General features: G+C 45.5%; 1 protein-coding gene across 3 annotated transcripts in view; it reads right to left on the reverse strand.

Moving 5' to 3' along the window:
* Positions 1–17,530, reverse strand: part of LOC144609998 (calcium-activated potassium channel subunit alpha-1) — a 594,620-nt gene that overhangs the window by 576,153 nt on the left and 937 nt on the right. The gene's annotated exons all lie outside the window — the stretch shown is intronic.

The raw sequence follows: 17,530 nt of genomic DNA on the forward strand, positions 1-17,530 counted from the left end.
ACTGACAAATGGTTCTAGATTAAAACTCAATGGCAGATGTTAACACTCAGGCAAGCTACCAATACTTGACTCATAAAGCCCACGATATTATTGAATCAAAAAAAGATCAAAACAAAAAACAAAAATGATGGTGGAGCCTCAAACCAATCACTGGCCTTGAACCCAAGCAGCACACAATGGAAGATCTGGCTGATGAAGACATGTCTCAAACTGATGGTTCATCTGTAGCTCTGGAACCAAAGTCCCGGCAAGATTCATTAACCCCAGAAGAGAAAACTAGATGGCAAAGGACATTATATTACAAGGAAAGATTTATGGACACAGTTGAGGACATTCCAAGCAAAGTGGTTTTGGATTATCTGTGATTAGATCTTCCTCAGTGGAAGCTTGGAGTCAGGTGGAGAGATCGGAAGCTAACACAAAATCAATTATGTTTTTGGGGATTTTCCACACGTCATAAACACTACAGTGGACATGTGCCCACTTCTCATTCATATTCACCACCATGGACACATGTTGAACAGCCCATTCATAAAGTGTAAGAAAATAACTGCAAATGCTGGTACAAATCGAAGGTATTTATTTCACAAAATGCTGGAGCAACTCAGCAGGTCAGGCAGCATAGGAGAGACGGAATGGGTGACGTTTCGGGTCGAGACCCTTCTTCAGTCTGAAGAAGGGTCTCGACCCGAAACATCACCCATTCCTTCTCTCCTGAGATGCTGCCTGACCTGCTGAAGTAGCCCATTCATAAACATCACTGTGGACATTTGCCGAACAACCCATTCATATTCACCACAATGGAAATGTGCCAAATAACCCAATTATTTACTTAGTTTACCGCGGAAACAGGCCCTTCGGCCCACGGAGTGCGTGCCGACCAACGATCCCTGCACACAAACTAGGGACAATTTACAATTTTACCAAGCCAATTAGCCTACAATCCTGTACGGGGAGGTCACAGGGAGAACCTACAAACTCCGTAAAGACAGCACCCATGGTCAGGATTGAACCCAGGTCCCTGGGACCGTATGGCAGCAACTCTACCGCTGCGGCACTGTGCCGTCCATATATTCCCCAAAATGTATACGTGCCAAACAGCCCATTCGTAAACACCATCATGGACATGTACCGAACAGCCCATTCATAAACACCACCATGTATATGTGACACAGACATGACATGGGGGGACCGTTGGGACGAGGTGAAGGGTGGAGGGGGAGAAAGAACAAAGGAGAGCCCAGCAGGAGGGGGAGGGGGGGACAACAAAGGTGAACCTGGAGTGGGATACTTTGTAATTTTGTTGGTGCCCTTTATGTGGTGACTACTGCATACCTTGGGTATGCAAGCAAATAATTTCACTGTGACTTGGCACATGTGACAATAAAGTATTCATTCATCCATTCACATTCACCACTTTGGACATCTGCTGACAGTCTCTTTCCACAATATACACTGTAGATCTCTACATGAGGCCAATTCCCTGGAGGCTTTCAAGAGAGAGTTAGATAGAGTTCTTAATGATAGCGGATTGAAGGGGTATGGGGAGAAGGCAGGAACGGGGTTCTGATTGTGGATGATCAGCCATGATCACAGTGAATGGCGGTGCTGGCTTGGGGCTGAATGGCCTACTCCTGCACCTATTGTCTATTGTCTATGATTTACAAAGCAGAAAATTGTGATGTACTTGATCTGTTGACCATTGACTTCTGCTCCGCAAAGTTCTTAAGCCCGGTGTTACAGAGGAGAGCACACTCATTGAAAGCAAATCCGTTTCACCGTCATTTCTCCAAGTGCAACTAAATGACCACTGTGGAGATGTTTTTAAAAAAATAGGACATGGCTTCAATTATTTAATTTCAGAAGCTGCAACACAAAATAGGTCTCAAATAGCAAAATGAAGTCAATTTTCTTCCCCCCCCCCCCCCCCCCCCCCCACCCAAAGTAAAATTTCATTTAGTCCTGAGTCCCATATCTGTCAGGATAAACTACCGATCTCAGAATAAAAGGACCTTTTAAAAGAAGAGAAGGAATTTCTTTAGTCAGAGGGTGGTGAATCTGTGGAACACATTGCCACAGACGGCTGTGGAGGCCAAGTCAATGGATATTTTTAAGGCGGAGATTGATAGATTCTTGATTAGTAAGGGTGCCAGGGGTTATGGGGAGAAGGTAGGAGAATGGGGTTGAGAGGGAATGATAGATCAGCCATGATTGAATGGCGGAGTAGACTTGATGGGCTGAATGGCCTAATTCTGCTCCTAGAACTTATGAACTATCCACTTTAGCAAAGTTATTTTGTTATTTAACGAGATAGGCAATTATAGTCTTGACCCGAAACGTCATCCATTCCTTCTCTCCAGAGATGCTATCTTCGATAGATACAAAAGGCTTAAGTAACTCAGTGGGACAGGCAGCATCTGCAGTTAATTTCCCACACATACGTATTTTGTTATTTGCCAGTGTTGCAAATAAGAGATGTTTGAAGCAGTTTGTTCCACCACAGGGCAAGCTCTCCACCCTCACTCTGCGCTGAATTACCAACATGGCGGTTCAGTTCGGTAAGTCACTTTGTACAAAGCAAGATCCCACTGACAACAAAGAGATGAATTAATTCACTCTGTTCATACTGCTGATTTGGAAAGGGATGTTCCAGAGGAATTATGGGCTGTTTTTCTCCATGCATATCTAAAGGCAGCTTATTCATCCAACCTGCTGCTCCCCCTTACAATGATAACATAGAATGTCTTTGTAAGCCCAACATGTCTGTCATATTTGAGTCTAGTTTATTGTCACGTACAGTGAAAATCTCAATCAGACTTAAACACAAAAATTCTATCAAAATCCTCCATACTAATTGCATTGTTAATGGGGGACTTCAAATTTATATAAACATCCTTCGTGTTAAAACGTTTGGGTTTTTTTTTTTACTGATAAGCTTTAGATTAATATATAAGGGATTGAAGAAAATCAATGTTTTCAGCCCTATTATTTTGTTAATAATATAAAATTATAAACAAAGATGAAAATAAAAAGTGAAATCAAAAGTAGTGCTTGAGCATTCATGTTGGATTCTAACAAGCCTTCATTTAAAAGATGAACACATTTGCATGCATCCCAGCGCTCCCTGTCAGTCCCTGCTAAAAATACCCAGAAACTCGACATAAACACCAGATTTTACAGCTCTTGAATTATCAGCATGATTGGTTTATCTTGCTCAACACTCCTTAAAGGAAAACCAACAGAAACAATTAAAGATTCAATCAACAACACCAAGGCAACTAAATTAGGGGATTTAGATTTATATTTTGCTCCATTTGAAAATAGTGAATGCAACGTAGAAAGATAGACTTGCGTTTGAATAGCATCTCCCATTTCCTTTGTAGGATATTCCCAAGCACTTTACAGCTAAACAAATACTTTGTGAAATGAAATGATGCTGTAATGCTGGTAAATACGGAGCTTTGTGATGATAACCAAATAATCTGCTTTAGTTGTGTTGAGTTAGAGGTAAACATTGGTTAGGATATTCCATTCTCATAACTGAAATAGTGGTAAGATATATACCCCAGAGAGCTGAAGAGTTTGAAGAAAGGTCTCAGCCCAATACGTCACCTATCCCTGTTCTCCAGAGACGCTGCCTGACCCGCTGAGTTACCTCAGCACTGAGGTATCTTTCTTGAGCAGACTAAGCCTCAGCCTAAACTACGGTACAGCACTCTCTCAGAAACATATTGGTGTGTCAGTCGAGATGTTTGCTCATGTGCTTATGGTGAGATTTGAACATGCAACCTTATGTTTCAAAGGTGATGGTGCTATCACCTGAACCATAGCTGACATCAACTGAGACAGTTGATACAGAGCAACTGTGAAATGTTGGCATTCACAATAATTCCGATGTGCTTGAACACAAATCATAGAAAGTTGGTTAACAGTGCAGCAAGCGACTGGGAAGTCAAGTCACACCTTGGCATTTTATGGAAAGGATCTGACACACAAGCAAGAGTAAGTCTTGCATCATTGCAAGATGATGTAAAGATTGGCGGCACGGTGGCGCAGCGGTAGAGTTGCTGCCTCACAGCATCAGAGACCCGGGTTCAATCCTGACTACGGGTGTTGTCTGCACGTAGTTTGTACGTTCTCCCCGTGACCGCGTGGATTTTCTCCGAGATCTTCGGTTTCCTCCCACACTCCAAAGACGTACAGGTTTGTAGGTTAATTGACTTGGTAAATGTAAAAATTGGCCTTAGTGTGTGTAGGATAGTGTTAATGTGCGGGGGGGGATCGCTAGTCGGCGCGGACTCGGTGGGCCGAAGGGCCTGTTTCCGCGCTGTATCTCTAAACTAAACTAAATCTGGTACAGTTGCGTTGGTGGAATCACTAAAGTGAAGTCGAGTCACGTCAAGTTTATTGCCATATTACAAGCAGGGTACAGAGGTACAGGTGCAATGAGAATGTCGCATGTGGCAGCATCACAGACGCATGGACTCAGATAGAAACATAAATTCCACATAAACTCTGCAAGCGAGTGAGAACACAAAGACTAATGTTAAGACAATAGTGCAAAACGCTGGTGGAAAATAAGATGGCGGTGGTTCAAAAGGTGGTCCATAGTGTTCTGTTGCTGTGGCAGGGCTAGGGTTGTGTAGGATGGACCACTCCAGGAACACTGTGTTCCGTTTTTGTAGAGACAAAAGACACTACAGGTATTGGAATCTAGACCAGCGGCCAGGCAGCATCTTTGGAAGGAATGAAAAGACAACATTTCGGATCTTCAACTAAAGAAGGGTCTTAGCCCGGCACATTGCTAACCATTCCATCCATGGATGCTGCCTGACCACCGATTACCTCCAGCACCTTGTGTTTTGTGTCCTTACTTAAGGAAGTATATATTTTCTCTGAAGATAGTGCAACAAAGGTAATCTGGTTTGATTTCTGAGATGAATCGTCAATCCTATAAATATAAATAAAGTTTAAAAATGTGACAAATGTAACTTAGAAATGAGATTTCACTGAAACTGCGTAGAAAGGAACTGTAGATGCTGGTTTATACCGAGGATAGACACAAAGTGCTGGAGTAACTCAGCAGGTCAGGCAGCATCTCTGGAGACAAATGACGTGTGATGTTTCAGGTTGGGACCCTTCCAGGGTCTTGACAAGATGGTCACTACGAGGCCATTTCCCTCGGCTTAAGAAACTAGAAATAGGGGACATGGTTCCAGAGATTGGAAGTCAAAGTGTCGTGGAGTGATAGCGTGTAGAAACAAGCCTTTATTGTCGTTGCCCTCCGCACAACACACATTTCAAAGGGACTATAAAACTCCACCCCAGAGAGTGGATGAGCCCTCATTAAATTCAAGGATGATTTCAAAACATCATCTGAATCAAAAGATGATTAGAATCCGGTTGAATCAGGAAATAACGGGAATGGGTGGGAAAGTGGAGGTGAAATGGAAGTTCATCCAAGATTATGTTGATGGAGCAGGTTCAAGACGCTCTATTGCCAACCACTACTTCTTGTGTTCACAAAAGAACTGACTTCTCAGAAAATACATGTTGACTATAAATACATTATGGGTGGCAGGGTGGCAGAGCTACGGCCTTACAGTGCCAGAGATCTGGATCCGATCCAGACTACGGGGACTGTCGGTACGGAGTTTGTACATTCTCCCTGTGACCTGCGTGGGTTTTCTCCGAAACCTTCAGTTTCCTCCTACACTCCAAAGACACACAGGTCTGTAGGTTGGCTTGGTATAAATGTAGCTTGTCCCTGGTGTGTGTAGGGTAGCGTTAATGTGTAGGGATCGCTGGTCTGCATGGACTCGATGAGCCAAAGGGCCTGTTTCGGCTCTGTATTTCTGAACTAAACTAGACTAAAATAGTCTTGCTCAGTTATAACTGTGCATTATCCACTTGTCTTTTACCATCTTAAATTTATACCATAGAATATTCAAAGCAGATTGCAGTCCAGAAGGTGTTACTAAGCAATTTCTTTTTTGGTAATATGTCAATGTTTGAGTCATTGAGCAACTCTGATAAGAAACCAAATTTTGAATAAATTAAATACTTGCTAATCGGTTACTGAATCAGGCTCACCACTTTGATGGAATATTGGATATTTCTCTTCTGACATTTCCAAGTAGCTGAGCACCTTTGACTATTCCCGCAGTTATAGTTATTATTTTGCGCGCATTGAATGCCCACCCCTCATCTTCCAGAAATGATTCATCATGAATCAGATTTCACCATGGCAATAAACATGGCATTTGCTCAAAATGTCACTCTCTAGCAATTCAAGATGGATTTTTAGAGGAAAAATAGAGATGCCGGGTTTAAGTATGCTTCTCCCCATTAATTGTGCATAATGCTGCATTAGTCATTTTGAGCCAATCTTCAGATACATCAGCCCTAAATAATGGTCACTGGGTCAATGGCTTGACAAACTGACTCAGTTTCTCAATGGTATGACCCGATGGGTATTTCAGCATTTTCTGCAGGAAATAATCCAGATTATTCTTCTCAGGGTCAGTGTGGACTCTAGAACATCTGAGGTCGAGGGAAGACTTGATATTAGTATGTAAAATTAGGAGAGGCGTAGATAGGGTTGACAGACAAAACCTTTTTCTCAGGGCAGGGGTATCCAACACCAGAGGGCATAGCTGTAATGTGAAGGTGGGGCAATATAATGGAGAAGTCCAGCTTGCAGTTTGTTGGAGAAGTGCAGCAAAATGTAATTTAACACAGAGGATGGTGGGGGCCTGGAACGCATTGCCATGGGTGGTGGTGGAGGCAGGCAGACACAATGGTAGCATTTGAGGTTTTTAGATAGGCATATGGAAGCATTGGGAATACTGGGATATGAATCATGTACAGGCAGATGAGATCAGTTAGATTGGCATCATGTTCGGCACAATCATTGTGGGCCGAAGGGCCCGTTCCTGTGCTCTTCTGTTCTATGGTTTATGTTCCCTTCAGAACCATTAACCCTTGGACAATAATTTCTGGTCCAATGTAGTTCCTTCTGCCGCGTGCTAAGAACTAAATCCAACAGGGCCAGAGTGGAAGTATAATTCTCTCCCATGGATTAGCAGCCTCTTGAGATAAAGACTTGGTCTTTGTGATTGAACTTTGGACCATTCATCACAACTTCTCACCTCTGACACCTGAAAAGCCTCAAGGATATTTACAGCAGAAGAGATCATCAACGAGGAGAGGGGAGAGAGGGGGGGAGAGGAGAGGGGGGGAGAGGGGAGGGGAGGGGAGGGGAGGGGAGGGGAGAGGAGAGGAGAGGAGAGGAGAGGAGAGGAGAGGAGAGGAGAGGAGAGGAGAGGAGAGGAGAGGAGAGGAGAGGAGAGGAGAGGAGAGGAGAGGAGAGGAGAGGAGAGGAGAGGAGAGGAGAGGAGAGGAGAGGAGAGGAGAGGAGAGGAGAGGAGAGGAGAGGAGAGGAGAGGAGAGGAGAGGAGAGGAGAGGAGAGGAGAGGAGAGGAGAGGAGAGGAGAGGAGAGGAGAGGAGAGGAGAGGAGAGGAGAGGAGAGGAGAGGAGAGGAGAGGAGAGGAGAGGAGAGGAGAGGAGAGGAGAGGAGAGGAGAGGAGATCAAATTATTTCCTTGAACCTCTTATGCTGAACCTACATGGACAACCATGGTTATAAGTGTACACCACTTCCAAATTCCAGACCCCACAAATTTAAAGGAACCAAATGCGTGACTTCAATGGAAACAGAGAACACTGCAGAACCAATATCATGTAGGACACATTCAGTGTAAGCAAACAAGAACAGATTTTTTCCCCATCAAACACACTGCCCAAGAGAGTTGTCACTAAACATTAGGCTTGTCGTGGAATGGATTTCATTAACAGCCCGATGGCTCATTATTGTTTAGAGTTACTGCACTGTCAGAACTAACGTCAGAGATGTGGATGCATTAATATAGAATTACCAAATATATTATACACATCCCAGAGCCCAAATAACTCATGCATAAATAATAAACATTAATATGCATCTCACTCAAATCAACTCACTTTAAATCAACATGAATCAAGAAACCCCAAGAGTGGTTGACCCTATATTTCTAACCTGGTCGAAAAAAACTAAACCCATACAAGTAAAGAGATTCGAAACAAGGAACTGCAGATGCTGGTTTACAAAAAAAAGACACAGATTACTGGAGTAACACAGCAGGTAAGGCAGCATCTCTGGAGTATATATATATAGGCAACGATTCAGGTCAGAACCCTTCTCCAGACTTCCCCAGTCTGAGCAGAAACGTCACCTATCCATGTTCTCCAGAGATGTATTGCCTCGCCCGCTGAATTACTCCAGCACTTTGTGTCTGGTTTCCAAGTAACTGAGTCATTTATTTCTTAAAAGGACACAAAGTGCTGGAGTAACTCAGCGGATCAGGCAGCATCTCTGGAGAACATGGATGGGTGATGATTCGGGTCAGGACCCTTCTTCAGACCCACCATCTGCTAGCGTCTGCAGTTCTTTATTTCTCGATTTTGAAACTAAAATCAGGTCGAAAGCCTTTCCCTTACTCACTCGTGTATCAACTTCAACTGGATTTTCCCCTCTGGTTAAATGATTAATTAAATCATTAAATTATACAGTCAACAAAATTGTTTCAAATACTGTTTGTTATTTAGATAAGCACCATTAGTAGCAGATAGTGGGGGGAATAATGTGCGATAAACAACGGCTGGAGGAACTCTGGGTCAGGCTGTATTTGTGGAAGGAAGACCTTGGCATCTTCAGACAGACAGCTTCCAGCCAGCAACCCTGGTGAACTCGAGTCGACAAACAATCTTCAAAGTGAGACACAAAATGCTGCAGTAACTCAGTGGGACAGGTAGCATCTCTGGAGAGAAGGAATGTGTGACATTTCGGGTCAAGACCTTTCCCCAGACTGAGAGCCATGGGGAGAGGGAACCTAGAGATGTGGAGGGGTAAGGTGCGAAAACAACAGATCAAAGCAGTCAGTGATCAAGGAAATGTAGAATGGTTCATTATTATTCACAAAATGCTGGAGTAACTCAGCAGGTCAGTCTGAAGAAGGGTCTCGACCCGAAACGTCACCCATTCCTTCTCTCCTGAGATGCTGCCTGACCTGCTGAGTTACTCCAGCATTCTTCAGTCTGAAGAAGGGTCTCGACCCGAAACGTCACCCATTCCTTCTCTCCTGAGATGCTGCCTGACCTGCTGAGTTACTCCAGCATTTTGTGAATAAATACCTTCGATTTGTACCAGCATCTGCAGTTATTTTCTTACAGTATCCATGGTTCATTATTAGCTGAGGGCACCATTAATAGCAGATAGTGGGGGGAATAATGTGCGATAAACAACGGCTGGAGGAACTCTGGTTCAGGCTGTATTTGTGGAAGGAGACATACAATGAGTAAAATAATAAGGACAGTGAAACTAGTCAAAGAACTAGTGAGGTAGGGATGAAGAGTGGGTGATAGCAAGGCTTTCTTGAAGTTAGAATAATCAATATTCATACCGCTGAGTTGTAAGCTGCCCTAGTGAAATAGGAGGTGTTGTTTTTCAAGGAGGGTCTCGACCTGAAATGTCATGCATTCCTTCTATCCAGAGATGCTGCCTGTCCCGCTGAGTTACTCCAGCATTTTGTGCCCATCTTCAGTGTAAACCAGCATCTGCAGTTCCTTCCTACACATTTTGCCAACTCTTCAATATTCGGGAGGGCGCGTAACTGATCCAAAGCAGGCAGCAGGGATTTACACAGGCAAGTCACACAGCGGACTGGTGCAGCAAACAGAAATAGCACACCATGTCAGAGGCTGCAGACTAACCATATGGGTTAGTGAGAGCGGTCTCCTCCCCCAGACCCAAGCTTAATTCACCCTGACAGTTCTCGCTGGTCGTAACTGTTGCTAAACTGGAAATATTTCTTTCTCTTTGGCAATGTGCAATTTCTTCAAGCTGTGCTTCATCTGCCCCTGATCAGGGGCTATGTCAGGCACCAGTCTACCTTAACAGCCTTGCCTATTCTGCGCCAAAATTAACTACAGGTGTTAAGTTTCGGATATTAAAAGAAAGAACAGAAAAAAGCTGGAGATATTCAGCAGGTCAGGCAGCTTCTCTGGAGAAGGAACAAAGTCAATCCTTAGAAGGATGAGAGGAGATCTTATCGAAACGTATAAGATTATTAAGGGGTTGGACACGTTAGAGGCAGGAAACATGTTCCCAATGTTGGGGGAGTCCAGAATAAGGGGCCACAGTTTAAGAATAAGGGGTAGGCCATTTAGAACTAAGATGAGGAAAAACTTTTTCGGTCAGAGAGTTGTGAATCTGTGGAATTCTCTGCCTCAGAAGGCAGTGGAGGCCAATTCTCTGAATGCATTCAAGAGAGAGCTGGATAGAGCTCTTAAGGATAGCGGAGTCAGGGGGTATGGGGAGAAGGCAGGAACGGGGTACTGATTGAGAATGATCAGCCATGATCACATTGAATGGCGGTGCTGGCTCGAAGGGCTGAATGGCCTCCTCCAGCACCTATTGTCTATTGTCAATGATTCAGGTCAATGACTTTCATTTGAATGTATGATCTGAAATGTTAATCCCTTTTTCACTGCTTCGTGTAGCCTGACCCGGCAAGTATTTCCTGCATTTTATTTTTAAAAGGTTTAGTTGAGAGGATACATTTATTGTTACTTCCTATTATAAGATCAAGACCATAAGACATAGGAGCAAAATTAGGCCATTCAGCCTATTGACTTCTCTGCCATTGACTTATGGACTACCCTTGTTCTGACTTTGCTGGCTTTACCTCGCATTAAACGTTAATCCCTTATCATGTATCGATCGATACAACGTAAATGGCTCGATTGTCATTGTGCAATGTCTTTCCACTGAGTGGATAGCACCAAGGAAAAGCTTTTCACTGTACCTCGGTACACGTGACAATAAACTAAAATGAACTGATGCTACCAGAGTGCAGAATGTCGTGTTATTGCAGTTACAGTGAAAAAATCTATGTTTCCTTCTCAACCACATACTCCCCCGCCTTGTCCACATAACCCGTGACACTCTTTCTCATCAAGAACCTATCAATCTCTGCTTTAAAAATACCCAATGCCTTGGCCTTCACAGCCATCTATGGCAATGAATTCCATCGACTCCCCAACCTCAGACTAAACAAATTCCTCCTCGTCTCCATTTTGAAAATACATCCTTTCATTGTGAGGATGTGCCCTCTGGTTCTAGACTCTCGCATCAACACATCTGTGCTTTACATTGCTGAATGCAATCCTTGCTCAAACACAAAAGCAGCACCCAATTGAGCACACGATGTCCCACAAATGGCTGAGGTGAGTTAACCTGATTTAGATGGCAGCACCAGAAAGATGATGCCAGAACAGGCGGCATGGTGCGGTGGCGCAGCGGTAGAGGTGCTGTCTTACAGCGCCAGAGACCCGGGTTCAATCCTGACTATGGGCGCTGTCAGTGCATTCTCCCCGGGACCTGTGTGGGTTTCCTCCAGGATCTCCGGTTTCCTCCCAAGCTCCAAAGACGTGCAGGTTTGTTGGTATAACTGTAAATTGTCCCTAGTGTGTGTAGGCTAGTGTTATTGTGCGGGGATCGCTGGTCGGCGCAGACTTGATGGGCTGAAAGGCCTGTTTCCGTGCTGTATGCTCTAAACTAAAGAACCCTTTTAACTGCAACATTTTTCAGTCAGAGAGTTGTAAATCTATGGAATTCCCTGCCTCAGAAAGCAGTGGAGGCCAATTCTCTGAATGCATTCAAGAGAGAGCTAGATAGAGCTCTTAAGGATAGCGGAGTCAGGGGGTATGGGGAGAAGGCAGGAAAGGGGTACTGATTGAGAATGATCAGCCATGATCACATTGAATGGCGGTGTTGGCTCGAAGGGCCGAATGGCCTACTCCTGCACCTATTGTCTAATATTACCCAAACCCGATTGAACCGAGCAGCTGGGTTTCTCAGTGTAATGCCTCAGTGCTGGAGTTTATTATTATTGGTTCATTATTGTCCTGTGTACAGAGGCAGAATGAAAAGATTTGCTTGCATGGTATCCAGTTAAATCATATTATACATCAAACCACAAAGTACAACAGGTATTGCAAAGAGCACGATACCAGATGTCAAGATATCGTGTTATAGCATTGTACCATTACAGTGAACGAGTGAAAGGAGCACAATAACATAGGCTGCGATCTGCACTGGTAAACAGGATTAGTGTAGACGGGCAACTGATGGCAGGCGTGGGCATGGTGGGTGGAACAGCCTCTTTCCATGCTGTGTGACTCCAGATCGGTATCACTAATGTGCGGCACTGCCGGAATACTGAATGTACAGTCTCACATTCTAGGAGAAATGAAATCCTCAAGTTTACTTGCAAGAATACGACCCCACAGCTGAGCCGACACCAATTCCCTCTGCTCACTAATCTTCTGCGTTGTCTGGTCGGCACGGTGGCGCAGCGGTAGAGTCGCTGCCTTACAGCGAATGCAGCGCCTGAGACTCGGGTTCGATCCTGACTACGGACGAAGTTTGTACGTTCTCCCCGTGACCTGCGTGGGTTTTCTCCGAGATCTTCGGTTTCCTCCCACACTCCAAAGACGTGCAGGTATGTAGGTTAATTGACTGGGTAAAATGTAAAAATTGTCCCTAGTGTGTGTAGGGATAGTGTTAGTGTGCGGGGATCGCTGGACGGCGCGGACTCGGTGGGCCGAAGGGCCTGTTTCCGCGCTGTATCTCTAAATCTAAAATTAAAAACTCCGCAATCCATTATCTGTGCTTTTTTACCCCCAAATGCAATTGGAGAGACGAGAAGGAATAATGCTCCAAACTTAAAACAGCCACCAAGATCCATATTCCAGTATTCAAGCTCTCGCGGCTAAATGTGCTTAGAATACAAGCAATATTCATGTTGCTCTCATTTCACCTCTTGGACAGTTTACTGTTCACAGAAAACAAAAACAATACCTGCCATTCTGTCTACATTTATTTTTCACTAATCTACTTGTAATGAGTTGTGATTTGGCAGACAGTGAATATGCCTCTCTCTCTCTGTCCAGCTCAGTGCCTTGTTTACTGGCACAAGGGTGGACAATTCAATGGATATTCTTAAGGCAGAAATAGATAGATTCTAAGGGTGTCAGGGGAAGCAGACAGGAGAATGGAGTTCGGAGGGAGAGATAGATCAGCCATGATTGAATGGCCGATAGGCCTAATTCGGCTCCGATCACTTACAACCTTATGACAAAGAGCAGGGGGTGAGGGGAGCCCGACAACAGTGCCTTCCCCTTTTACCTGTTCCCCTTTTCCAAAATGCACTTAATTAAATATGGATCAAAATTGGACCCGTCGAACGCAAGTTACATAATTTGCATTGTATTTTAATGCATGCATTTAATTTTAATAAATCCATTTGTCATTGTGTGATCCAGTACATCGGAGGTGGGTGGAGTGTATAATTTATGACAAAGTTTCATGTCCTTCAAACAAAGTGAATTTACCCAGTAAACAAACTCTGTTTAAAGAGAGGAGAAAGCTACATCAATTTATCCCAATAATAGCATGATAAGTACACTGGAACAAAATGCAGTTAGCGGAGGATAGTTAGATATTAATCATGGCATAAAATCATTATGGGCATCAAGTTTAATTGACGGGGGAAATCACGCCGTTATCTCAACTTTTCTTGGCTAAAGCATTGCTAACACACAGCCTTAATTTTGAGCATGGTACTAGCATAGTCCTGGTCCAGAGCACCAGACCAGAAATGTCGACTACCCCTTTGCCTGCACAGATGCTGCTTAACCCACTGAGTTTCTCAAACAGCTTGTTTTCTTTGAACACAAAATGCTGGAGTAACTCATCGGGTCGGGCAGCATCTCTGGAGGACATGGATAGGTGGTGTTTCAGGTTGGGACTCTTGTTCAGATTCCCCTTGGAATCTTACAAAGGGTCCCGACACAAAACATCACCTATCCATGTCCTCCAAAGATGCCTGACTGACCTTCTGAATTACTCCAGCACTTTGCATTCTAAACAAGATTCCAGCATCTGCAGTTCCTTGTCTATCCAGTCTGTTTTCTTTTCTGGATTCCAGCATCTGCAATCTTTTGCATCCCCCCAGTTTCCAGGCAATTTTGAAATGCAACACATACAGGAACGATTACAACTTTCCTTTTTCTCCAATAGTCGAAAACCAGAGCAAAGCAGTGAAAAGACTGGGACCGGACCCTCTTCCCCCCTTTGTCACTCTGACCCGATGCGGAAGATGAAAGACTGCTGCTTGTGCTTCAGAAAACCCGGCAAATAATGTTCTCCAGAGACAGATGGTTCAAGCTGTGCCCCAGAGACTTGAATACAAAGATATGGGGCAGTACAGTGCCTCTGCCTCATTATGACAGTGATGCCGGTTCAATTCTGACGTTAGGTGCTGCTCGTGTGGAGTTTGCATGTTCCCGGTGTGACTACATGGGTTTCCTTCGGATACCCCGGTTTCCACCCACACCCCAAAGAGGTGTAAATTGGCAATTGACCACAGTAAATTGCGTGAGTATGTAGGTAAGTGAGAGAATCTATGGGACTAGGTGATGGAATTTGTTGACAATATGGTGAGAATGTGGGGAGAAGGCAGGAGAATGGGGTTGGGAGGAAAAGATAGATCTGCCTTGATTGAATGGCGGAGTAGACTTGATGGGCCAAATGGCCTAACTCTGTTCCAAGACATAAAATGGGGCTTATGTAGGATTGTGGGTTATGGTTGTCACAGACCCGATGGACTGGTTGTCTCATAAGAAAATAACTGCAGATGATGGTACAAATCGAAGGTATTTATTCACAACATGCTGGAGTAACTCAGCAGGTCAGGCAGCATCGCGGGAGAGAAGGCATGGGTGACGTTTCCGGTCGAGACCCTTCTTCAGACTGAAGAAGGGTCTCGACCCGAAACGTCACCCATGCCTTCTCTCCCGAGATGCTGCCTGACCTGCTGAGTTACTCCAGCATGTTGTGAATAAATACCTTGGACTGGTTGTCTCTGTGACTATGTCTAGGCAGAGCCTCTGGTGAAGTCCTTGAGGGAGATCTGTGTCCTTCATACCAGATGTGGAACAGAAGCCCGCACAAGGTGTGGCAGTGAATGTGAAAGACCCCCAAGAACAGCGCTGTGAAGTTTCTTCTCAGCTGCTGTCAGGCAACTGAACCATCCTACCGTAACCAGAGAGCAAGTCTTGACCTACTATCTGCCTCATTGGGGACCCTTGGACTATTTTCGATTGGACTTTACTGGCCTTAACTTGCACTCAATGTTATTCCCTTATCATGTATCTGTAACACTGCAAATGGCTCATTTGTAATCACATACTGTCTTTTGGCTGGCTGGATAACACGCAATATAAGATTTTCACTGTACCTCGGTCGGTGCATGTGACAATATACTAAACTGAACTGAAACTGAACACAGGTATTCTCAGTTCTTGATTGGTGAGGGTGTCAGAGGTTATGGGAGAGAGACAGACAGGAGAATGGGTTGTAGAGGGAAAGGTAGACCAGCCATGATTGAGTGGTGGGGTAGACTGGCCTACTTCTGCTCTTCTGACTTATAAACTCAGGAGTTCTGACCAGCAGTATGCCTCAGTGCAGAAGTCTAACCAGACTACCTGGCCATTATCTCATTGCAACTTGTGTGATCTTGCTGTGCCCAAGACTTGTTAATTGAATTAGTCACAAAATCTAGACCGCTTTGAGGCGTCCTGCGAATGGGACGTGACAGGCGATACAGAAATGCAAGCGTTTCTTCTTCCAGCGCACCAATTGAACTGTGTAGCAAGGAACTGCAGATGCTGGTTTGCATCGACGATGGACACAAAATGCTGGAGTAACTCAGCGGGACAAGCAGCACCTCTGGATAGAAGGAATAGGATTGAAGTCTGAAGAAGGGTCTCGACCCAAAATGTCGCCCATTCCTTCCCTCCAGAGACGCTGCCTGCCCTGCTGAGTTACTCCAGCATTTAGACAATAGCTGCAGGAGTAGGCCATTCGGCCCTTCGAGCCAGCACTGCCATTCAATGTGATCATGGCTGATCATTCTCAATCAGTACCCCGTTCCTGCCTTCTCCCCATACCCCCTGACTCTGCTATCCTTAAGAGCTCTATCTAGCTCTCTCTTGAATGTATTCAGAGAATTGGCCTCCACTGCCCTCTGAGGCAGAGAATTCCACAGATTCACAACTCTCTGACTGAAAAAGTTTTTCCTCATCTCTGTTCTAAATGGCCTACCCTTTATTCTCAAACTGTGGCCCCTGGTTCTGGACATTTTGTGTCTACCTCCAATTGAAAGTAGAAGGTGGCCCCTCACCTGTTGGGAGAGACTGGAGGAAACACACTGCTCACCTTGGAGGGAGCGCGTCAGAAATCTCTCCAGGGACTCTGCTCACCTGCGATGAGCGTTTGATTTCTCAACAGGTGACGAACAGGGTCAATGACTACCGCCCACAGAAGCGAGAGGTGTCCAACCCAAACAGCCCAGAGCTGGAAGTGTTAGGAAGAGTCCCATAGATTCTCTCACTTACCTACATACTCACTCAGTCAATTTACTGTGGTCAATTGCCAATTTACACCTCTGAGCAATGTTTCATTTTACACAGGGCAAGACATTTCAACCCCCTCCCCCTCCCCCCCCCAGCTCTGCGATCACCTGCCCCGACACTGATAACAAGACAGAGTCAGAAACATGACCCTGGAGCACGGTCCTACACCGGCCACTGGCGAGCGCACACATTCAATGGGTCGTGACCTGATCCACCAGAGTGTGGGACAGCCACCGGCCACTCAGCCCATCTCACCCCCACAACCCCTCTCCCATTGCACGCACGGCTCCCGGTGATCATCTACCCCAATGCGGGTTGTTGACACCCGCTCAAAGAACAACTATCTGTAACACCAGCGACCTGCTGCATCTTGTTGCCGGAGATGAGCAGATGTTGCTCACCTCACGTTGATGGGGCCAGCTGGACTGAACAGCCATGAGGGGCCGAGTGGCCCACCTATAGCCCATCCCGATAAAGGCAAAGGAGCAGCAGTGGCCCACTCGGCCCCTCGATCCTACCCCACCCATCGACATGAACACGGCTTGTTCACGCCGGACCTCTTACGTTCCCGGTTCCCACAGCCACAGAGATGCAGAGCATGGAAGAAGGCCATTCGGCCCGTCCACCAGTGTAGTCCCCATTTGCCTGCATTTTGGCCCATTGCCCTCGACCTTCCTCCCCCCGTATCTATTGCCCAGATGCCTGCAGAACTTTTCAATGCAGGAATCATCTCCCCAATGTGGATGGTGGGAGGGAGGGGGAGGAGAGGGGTGGTTGGGGGGGAGGGGAGGGGTGGTTGGGGGGGAGGGGAGGGGTGGTTGGGGGGAGGGAGGGGAGGCTGGGGGTGTTGGGGGGGATGGTGGGAGGGGAGGTTGGGGGGAGGAAGGGGAGGGTGGTTGAGGGGAGGGAGGGGAGGCTGGGGGTGGAGAGGGGTGGTTGGGGGGAGGGAGGG

Source organism: Rhinoraja longicauda, chromosome 35 (assembly GCF_053455715.1).
Source record: "Rhinoraja longicauda isolate Sanriku21f chromosome 35, sRhiLon1.1, whole genome shotgun sequence".
NCBI lineage: Eukaryota > Metazoa > Chordata > Chondrichthyes > Rajiformes > Arhynchobatidae > Rhinoraja > Rhinoraja longicauda.